At 36.1% G+C, this 9,211-nt stretch overlaps 1 protein-coding gene across 1 annotated transcript in view; it reads right to left on the reverse strand.

Moving 5' to 3' along the window:
* FCHO2 (FCH domain only 2) overlaps positions 1-9,211 on the reverse strand; it is a 93,671-nt gene that overhangs the window by 83,796 nt on the left and 664 nt on the right. The gene's annotated exons all lie outside the window — the stretch shown is intronic.

The raw sequence follows: 9,211 nt of genomic DNA on the forward strand, positions 1-9,211 counted from the left end.
GAGCCTCTGGCCTGTACCCCAGTTCTGTATGAATAAATAATCTTTAAAAAAAAAAAAAAAAAAACCCAGATATAAACCCACAGGTTTATGGGCAGCTAATCTTTGACAAAGGAGCAAAGAAGATACAATGGAACAAAGAAAGTTGGTTCAACAAATTGTGCTGGGAAAACTGTGAGGCTACATGCAAAAAAATGAAACTAGATCACTACCTCGCACCATGCACAAAAACCAACTCGAAGTGGATTAAAGAACTAGATGTAAGAACGGAAACCATAAAATACCTGGAAGCAAAGATGTGAGAAACAGTACATGACATACACCTCAGTAACATCTTTAAAGATACAGCGCCCAACACAACAATAGTAAAGGTAAGGATAAGAAGATGGGACTATATCAAATTAAAGACCTTTTGTACAGCAAAAGAGACATTACAAAAAACAAACAGACATCCCACTGATTGGGAAAAAAATTTTCTCACACAATACTAGTGACAAAGGATTGATGACAAAGATATACAAAGAACTGATGAACTTCAACAAAAATAAACAAAAATAAACAATCCCATCAAAAAATGGGCAGAAAGCTAAAAAGACACTTTTCCAAAGAGGAAATGCAGGTGGCCAACAAACATATGAAAAAATGTACAACATCAATTTAATAAGGGAGATGCAAATTAAAACCACAGTAAGGCACCACCTCACCCCAGTGAGAATGGCACATCTTAAAAACAACTAGCAACAACAAATGTTGGCGAGGATGTGGAGAAAAAGGAGCTCTCCTGCACTGCTGGTGGGAATGCAAACTAGTACAACCACTATGGAATACTGTTTGGATGTTCCTCAAACTGCTAAAAATGGAGCTTCCATATAACCCTGCAATATTCCTCCTAGTATCTATCCAAAAGACACAAAAACACTGATTCAAAAAGACATCTGCACCCCCATGTTTACCGCTGCTTTCTTACGACTGGAAAGACATGGAATCAACCCAAATGCCCAAAAGTAGATGCCTGGATTAAAAAAGATGTGGTACATATACACAATGGAATATTACTCAGCAATCAAGAGATACACTCATGCCTTTTGCAGCAACGTGGATGGAGCTGGAAAGGATCATGCTTAGTGAAATAAGCCAAAAAGAAAATATATATATACTGGTTGGTTTCACTCATAGCAGGAGCATAACGGACCAAGGGGAAAAATAATAATAATGAACAACTGTATACCAGAGACATTTTACAGGCATGGAGTAGGGGATGGGATCAAAATGGTGAGGGGAGGGAGGTAGTTCATGGGACTATGGTGATAGTATATGGTTGAATTGGTGATGGGGAGTCCACAGGGATTGCAGCTAAGATGGAAAAAGGCATAAAATGATATAAAAATAAACTGTTGCAATAATTTTAAAAAAATTCATGCATCCAGTAACAATGCTATGAAAGTCTTGTTTTAAGAAAAATGGAATTGTTAATATACCTGGTTTTAAGAGCCAGGAAAATAGTCGAAAAGCACAACCTTATAAACCCCATAAATTTTAGTTAATGCTCAAAACCTCGTTCAAAGAACCTTTTAAGGGCAACAGTGAATTAAAAAATCATTAAAAATAAAAAGCTTGGATAGTCTTCATTTATGATGAGTCCAGGAGATGGAAAATAGGCAGAGGATAGAATGTATACAGTATAATCAGATTATGAATTTAAAAGTTGATTTTACCTAGCTTCCTTATGAAAAAAATTTCTGGACTGGAAGAAAGGGGTCAAGAGGTCCTTTCATGTGAACAGTAACATGCCTAACCTTCCTTTCAACTTGAAACCACCTGAAAAATAAACATCATCACTTCCAACCTCTCTGCAAATTCCTTTTACTTTAGCTCTCACCGACATGTATTAGATAATCCCAGACAAATCACTGCAAAATACATGTTTTACCTAGTCCCAACTTTATCCTGCCTTCTCTGAAAAACAGGATAAAACATTTAATTCAGAAGATATTTTTCTTTTAAGAATGGTCTCTTCAGTGGATAACTTTCAAGATACTTTTGATGGGAATTCAACAAATATGCAATGATAGCTCTCCAACACCTTTTTGGCCTTGAAAAATGTTAAGAAAAAGATAAAATATATGCAAGTAGTATTTCTATAAGTAAACAGAACATTCAATCACAAGTCACAATCCCTTCTTGACAATATTCTATTAAACATTGGAATTTTCACACTGACCACAAAATATATTCTGTAAATCTATTAACAAGATATAACAATGATTAAAAGATGTAGCGTAAGCACCATACAGCAGTCAGAACTATTTGGTGCAGGTACAAAAGCTACTCAAAAAACAAAAGTTACTCAAAGACTTTTGTTGGCTGATCAAAGGAAATAAATCTTATTTAAAAATTGTTTTTCTACTCCTCAGATACTCCTCCCTAATCTTTTTAATTATAGCTCATCTCTTCTAGTAAATTAAATCCTTAAAAATATCCAAATAGATATTATATGGATTCAGCAAAAACAGCTGTGAGATAATAGTTTTATATGTCAAATTTTCTATAAGTGTGTAAATGTTATTTTCAAAATAAAACTAATAGTAAAACAATTTTAGCTTTTTCAAAAATAATCTGTGCTCACAATTAATATTTAAAGTCCTAGTCCTCACAACTCTCTCAGAAAAAGCACAAACAAAAATTGGAAGTAACCTAAATGTGCAAAAGGCTAGTGGGTTAAAAATAGCTGGGTCTATAGAGCCCATGAAAGCACATGCAATCACAAAGTATTTTTTAAAAATACATGATCTGTAAGAAAAATGCTTGATGGTACTACAGTAGAACTCATTTTGAACTTTTTTATTCCTAAAGAAAATCTCAGTGAATGGAAGGAAAAACTGGAGGCAATTTTTCTTTTGCTTTTTCTCTATCACACAAGAGTGGTCATAATTAAAAGGTTTTAAAAAAAAAAAATCACTGGCTATTATTTCAACCAACTAAAAGCTGACACTTCTCAGCACCACCAATTTGCTTTACTTAAACTGTATTTCCTATCTTTTCACTAAAGTCAACTAAGCATGTTGTTATGCCTTCCATAACTTTTTATTCTTGCAATTCCATCAAGAAACATGTACCCAGGCAGATGTTTCTTTATATCAGTCTCCCTTTGCAAAACAAAAGTGGCATTTTCCTGCCCACCTGTGCGAGCACCTATGCAGGTACCTCTTTCTTTCTCCTTTTCCTACTATACCTGTCTTTTCAAAATGTAAGTGTGGGCAGGGAATCACGTAATCGATGAAACTGTATGCCTGAACCTAATCATACTTCCCAATTTAATCCCCTCTGACCATTCTAGCAGTAGTTTCTAGCATCTTTACCAACAGATAGGTCTCAATTGCTGTTGTGTTGCTGTGTTTCCCCCTACATCTGACAATTTATCTCTGTACATCAAATTTCTACCAAAATTCTTACAGTTCTATATTCTTTAATTTTTTCACACTAGGTTGAATGAGAGCCAAACTTCATTTTCAGCATTTTTTTTCTATTTACTTATATATTTTTATAATTTGCTTTCTCCTCTCAGGTGAAGTCCTCAGAAAATTCCCACATCCAAGTCACCTGTGAACCTTCACCATAGTCTCTTGTGCGAGACAGAAGAGGTCTGCGGTGCCATGTGGGTCAGCTGATGGGATAGAACTCCAGCTGCAGTTGGCTGGTGACAGCTTGATATTGCTGTCTTTAACCCCTGCACCACCAGGGAAGCCCCTAGGGTGCTCCTGTTAATAGTCCTAGAGTTATGAAATCAGGATGAATAATTTTAGGAGAAATCCCATGATTCAAAAAACTACTTTCATTGACAAGGGACTGATATCAAAGATCTGCAAACAACTCATACAACTAAGTAAAACGAAAAACAAATAACCTAATCAAAAAAAGGGTAGAGTTAAACAGGCACTTCTCCAAAGAAGACATACAGATAGCCAACAGGCACATGAAAAAAATCATCACTTCTCATCAGGGAAATACAAACCAAGCCACATTGATAAATGACAATATCAGTAAAATCAACAGAATACTGGAATGAGACCTCTGTAATAATTAAACAGGAAATGAAATAAAGAAAAACAAGATAAAAATACCTGAAATACTTGTACATTCATTCTTGGATGTGCTGATTAGAAATAATCTTTGGGAAAAGTCACCAAACTGAGACTGTCAGTTCATTACAAAGTCATGTTTGCTAATGATTACTACTTGGTTTCTTAGCAAGAAGTGAAAGGCAGAGACTTAATACTGGGGTGTTTTGTTATATCCCAAGACAAGCAGCAACGCACAGGGATTCAGTGAACTTGACTTAGTCTTTTCTGCCTAGATACAACCTGCAGTCAGATTTACAATCTCCGACATGGCATGGTGACACAGAAAAACTCTAGATAGTTAATTTAGGAGGACTTCACCTCAGAGCTCAGGCAAACTACACTTATATTTTAGGAACCCTAAATATATCAGTGGTTTCTATGCCCAGTGGTTCTTTTTCCCACTATTACTAACCCTAAGTAAGACCTATAAATTGTCTTACTCTGAATCTCTCATAGGTGACTTCTATTTCTTTTCCTGTTCATAAAATTCTTATATCAGGGTAAGAAAGAAGAGGAAAGTTTCCTCTATCATTATTCACTCATCACAAAGTTTTCTAAGCAAATTTAGACTTTTGGTACTTTCTGAGATTCAAAATTCCTTTCTCCTAACTTATTTCTTTGTCTCAATGTTTAAAAGGTATATTAAAATGAGAACCGGTATATTAAGATTTCCCTAGAGGTGAAATGGGTTAAAGCACACACTATGAAGCTTTCCACAACCACTACAGCTCAATCCCTAGCCAGGGAGGTGACCTGCATGGCGTAGCAGACTTCTCCTATCTCACTCACTGCTCCCCGCAACAGTGTATTTCAACAGATTTGCCTGTTCGGCTTCCCACTGTTTCTGGTGAATCTTCTCAACACCCCCTCCAACCCCCACACGTCTGACCTGTACCCCAATTCTTGTATGCGTAAATAAATAAATCTTTAAAAATAAATAAAATGAAAACAGACTTTTCTTTTTTTAAAGAATACTACTTGGTCTACTTCGGAGACTATTTCCCATGTTATATAGATTGGGATTATTATAAAAAATGAAGTTTAAGGGGGCCACCCTAGTGGTGCACGGGGTAAGTCTTACCACTATGAAGCTATCTGCCGCCACAGCAGCAAAAGTTCAATCCATAGCCAGGATACTGACTCACATAGTGTAGCAGACCTCTCCAGTCTCACCTACTGCTCCCCTCTGCAGTGTATTCCAGTAGACCCACCTGTTCTGCTCCCCATTCTATCTCTGTGGTGAACCCTCTCACCCTCAGCATCTCTGACCTGTTCCCCAGTTCTTGTATGCATAAATAAATAAATCTTTTTAAAAGTAGGTTTATAAAATGTTTAAATCAAGCATATTATGCTTAATTATTTTCTCCCCATAAATAATCATCACCTGTAAGTGCAGTCCTTAAAAAAAAATTTTAATTCCAGATTTAATATTGTCTTATATGAAACTATGGTCATTTAAATTACTGTAGTGCAATGTGACACAGATAATCGCATGCATGTTTTACACTAGTAGTAAACCCTTTTAAGGAAGCGTAGGGTACAGACAAAACTTCCTCACATATATCTGTCCATACCTTTTATAAAGTTACATAATCATTTGGAAGGTGAGCAAGTTTTCATATACGGAAAGCAATGGTGGGGATTTCTGTTACCAAAATTGTTTCTGCTGTTCAATTTTACTAGAAATGTAAAATATTTTTAACTTTATTATCAATGACACTACGTGGCAAAAGCTGACTTATCAGCAACAAAACACCTGCTGTGCAGGAAGTTCTGAATTCATTTTTTCTCTTCAAAGTGTAGTATTAAATAAAGGCATTTGTAATGTTACATATAGATTGAACTAAGAAAAACTGTAAAGAAAAAGACAGGATGTTTTCAAAAGAATTTGAAGAGAGTCTGAATGATTCAAACTTTCCTCTAGCAAAATGCCACAACAAAAGGTTTTGTCTTTTTACATACAGGGAGAAAAACAATTAATAGGTTGTTTAGTTAGAAACTTAAAACTTAAAAGGTTTCCATTACCTCACTTGGACAAGTTTTGTTCTGTTTTGACAGTGCCACTTTAAACACTGGGGAAGAAAAGTGAAATTAATATTCCAGTTCTCTATTTAAGAAATTATTTTCTGAATGATCCTGAAATAATTAGTTTTTCTTTAAACAGAAAAACAACTATCAAATTCTCAGATGTTATTTAGTTACTAGAGTTTCCTAGTTCCTTTACTGCTCCCTTGGAGCTAAAATTTTTAAGCTCCAATTTAGAAATTTCCACCCCAATTTCAGGCTTGGAAGTAAAATAAAACATAGTATTTCTTAACTATTTGTACTCAATCGTAGAAGACTTTAAAGACTGAAAGATAAATCAATCGGACTTGTAATTTTCTAAATTTCAGACACCCAAATTTTTTCTATTCCGCTATTTAAAAATAACAAACAAGGAAAACACAAAAATGTGTACAAAAATCTTCATAGAAGCAATTATTCATAGTAGCCAAACAATACCATTTTCAAAGCTCAATGAACAGAAAACAAAAGCTGACTTTAAAATGTTAATTTGAAAATGAAAAAAAATTTAAATAAAAGAAAATGTTAATGTACAATTTCAAAAATCAGCAAACTTCAAAAACATTCATGCATCAGGGGGCCTCCCTGGCGGCACAGGGGTTAGAGTCTCAGCTCTATCAAGCTATCACCAGCCACTGCGACAGGGGTTGGTCCCCTACCAGGGAGCTGGACCACATGGTGCAGAAAGCCTCTCAAGTCTAGCCTGGTGCTCTCCTTGGTATTTCAGTGGATCTGCCTCTTCTGCTCCCTGCTGTCTCTGGTGAATCCTTGAACACCCCATCCCAAACACCTCTTGGCCTACACCGCAGTTCTTGCATGCGTGAATAAAAATAAATGTTTAAAAAAATTCATGCATCAAGAAATATGCAAAATGTAAGAATGTCAGTACTTAAGTTATTTTTATAACAGTTTTATAAACTTGCATTGTAAAGCCTAAAATCTGAAACTGTTCGGTTAATTCTAAATTCAAATAGAAATTCATGAGACCAGGAATGGTTAAAATAATCTTGAAAAGATTATTCCCAATTCCAAAATTATTACAAAGTGATCGTAATCAAAACACTGGTACTAGCATAAGGACTGACAAAGGACTACAAATGAAAATCCAGAAATAAATTCTATACAGCTGTGGTTAATTGATCTTTGACCAAGGAGCCAAAGTTATTCAGTGGAGGGGGAAAAAAGCATGTTTTCAACAAATGGTGCTGAGACAACTAGATGTTTATATGCAAAACAATGAGTCTAAATCAGTTTCTTATACTATATACATTAGATCACAGATCTAAATGTAAGAGCTAAAATTATAAAACTTGTAGAAGAAAACACAGGAGTACATCTATGACTTTGGCTTAGGAGTTCTTAACTACAACAAGCATCAGTGATAACAAAAATCTGATAAACTTCATCAAACTTTAAAACTTCTTGTGCTTCAAAGGACACTATCAAGAAAGTGAAGACAACCCATAGAATGTGAGGGGAAAAAGAAGTTACAAAATCAAAGTCAAGTATTAGAGACTATTTCTACAACTTATTAATAATAAAAAAAAAACCCAATTTATAAAAGGGCAACAAATGTAAGCAGACATTTCTCCAAGGAAGATATTAAATTGCCAGTAAGTACATTAAAAGGAACTCAACATCATTAGCCACTAGAAAAAAGCAAATCAAAACCAACACAATGAGATAATGAGATACTAACTCTCCCATCCACTGTAATAAAGACAGGTAACAAGTGTTGTGCAGCATGTAGAGAAATTGGAACCCTCAGACACTGCTAGTGGAATTATAAAATCGTGTACTTTGGCAGTTCCTCAAATGTTAAACAGAGTTGAACCATATGACCCAGGAATTCCGTTCTCTAAAAAAAATGTAGACACATGTCCACCGAAAAACATGCACAAAAATGCTCACAGCAGCATTATTCATAATGGCTAAAAAATGGAAACAACAAATGCCTATCACTGAGGAATGGATAAATAAAACGGTGTATGTATAAATACATATAAATATACACCTCAATCCATACACACAATGAATGAAGTACATTCATGATACATGCTACCTCGATTAAACTTGCAAACATACTAAATGAAAGAAGCCAGTCACAAAGGGCCACGCTACATGCTATGTCCACAGTAGACAGACCTACAAGAGACAGGTTATCTACAGACTACTTGCCTAAGGCTGAGGTAGGGGGAAATGAGATAAGAGGAAGCAACTGCTAACGGACACAGGGATTCTTTCTAAAGTGATGTCTGCGTAACGCTCGGAACATGACATATGTTGATACAAACAGAACATCGTTTAATTGTACTTTTAAATAGGTATACTGCCTATTATGTGAACCGTATCTCAATAAAGTTGTTCTTTAACAACGAAAACCTAATGTCTGGTCGCTTGCGGAAAACAAGGAACATTCAAGACAAAAAAACAACTATGAACTGATTTACTAAGCAAATGCAGGTTTGAGACCTTCAGAAATAAGTTGACACACTCTTTGTTGCTCAGTGCAAGATTAGCCCTTTAAATATCTCCAGATCTTAACTAAAATGGGATTCTGGTACTTACAACTGTCAGGCGATAAAATGATCTTCACCTGAGTTAGATACCTGTACGTGGCTCCATTGCCCTCCCTGTTACAATAAATAAGAACTGCAGGAAAAGGCTCCACAAGGAGCCAGAGAAGTATTAGAAGAACTAATACTAATCCTAATCTAGAAGAGGGGGTGGAAAGAATGAGGAAGGGGAGGCGCACGGAGACAAGGGCTTCTAAACCTCCGTACATTTAAGCCCCAGGAGTCCAGTTACGTTAAATCCAACTTTTCTACGGTTTGTGAACAGGCCCAAAGGCAAAGTCCTGGGTGCAGGGCAACAAGCCGCGAGGCCGAGAGGAAGTGCTGATCCAACCCGAGCCAGCACGGGATTTCTTGTGCAAATATTGGGGAGCAAAAGCGCTAACTAAGGCAGGGGCTGCCCGCGGTGCGGGAAGAAAGCAAATCCCCTGCGGCCAGCTGCGGCCGGCGCCGGCC

Source organism: Condylura cristata, unplaced genomic scaffold (assembly GCF_000260355.1).
Source record: "Condylura cristata isolate star-nosed mole 26May11 unplaced genomic scaffold, ConCri1.0 scaffold00007, whole genome shotgun sequence".
Lineage (NCBI taxonomy): Eukaryota > Metazoa > Chordata > Mammalia > Eulipotyphla > Talpidae > Condylura > Condylura cristata.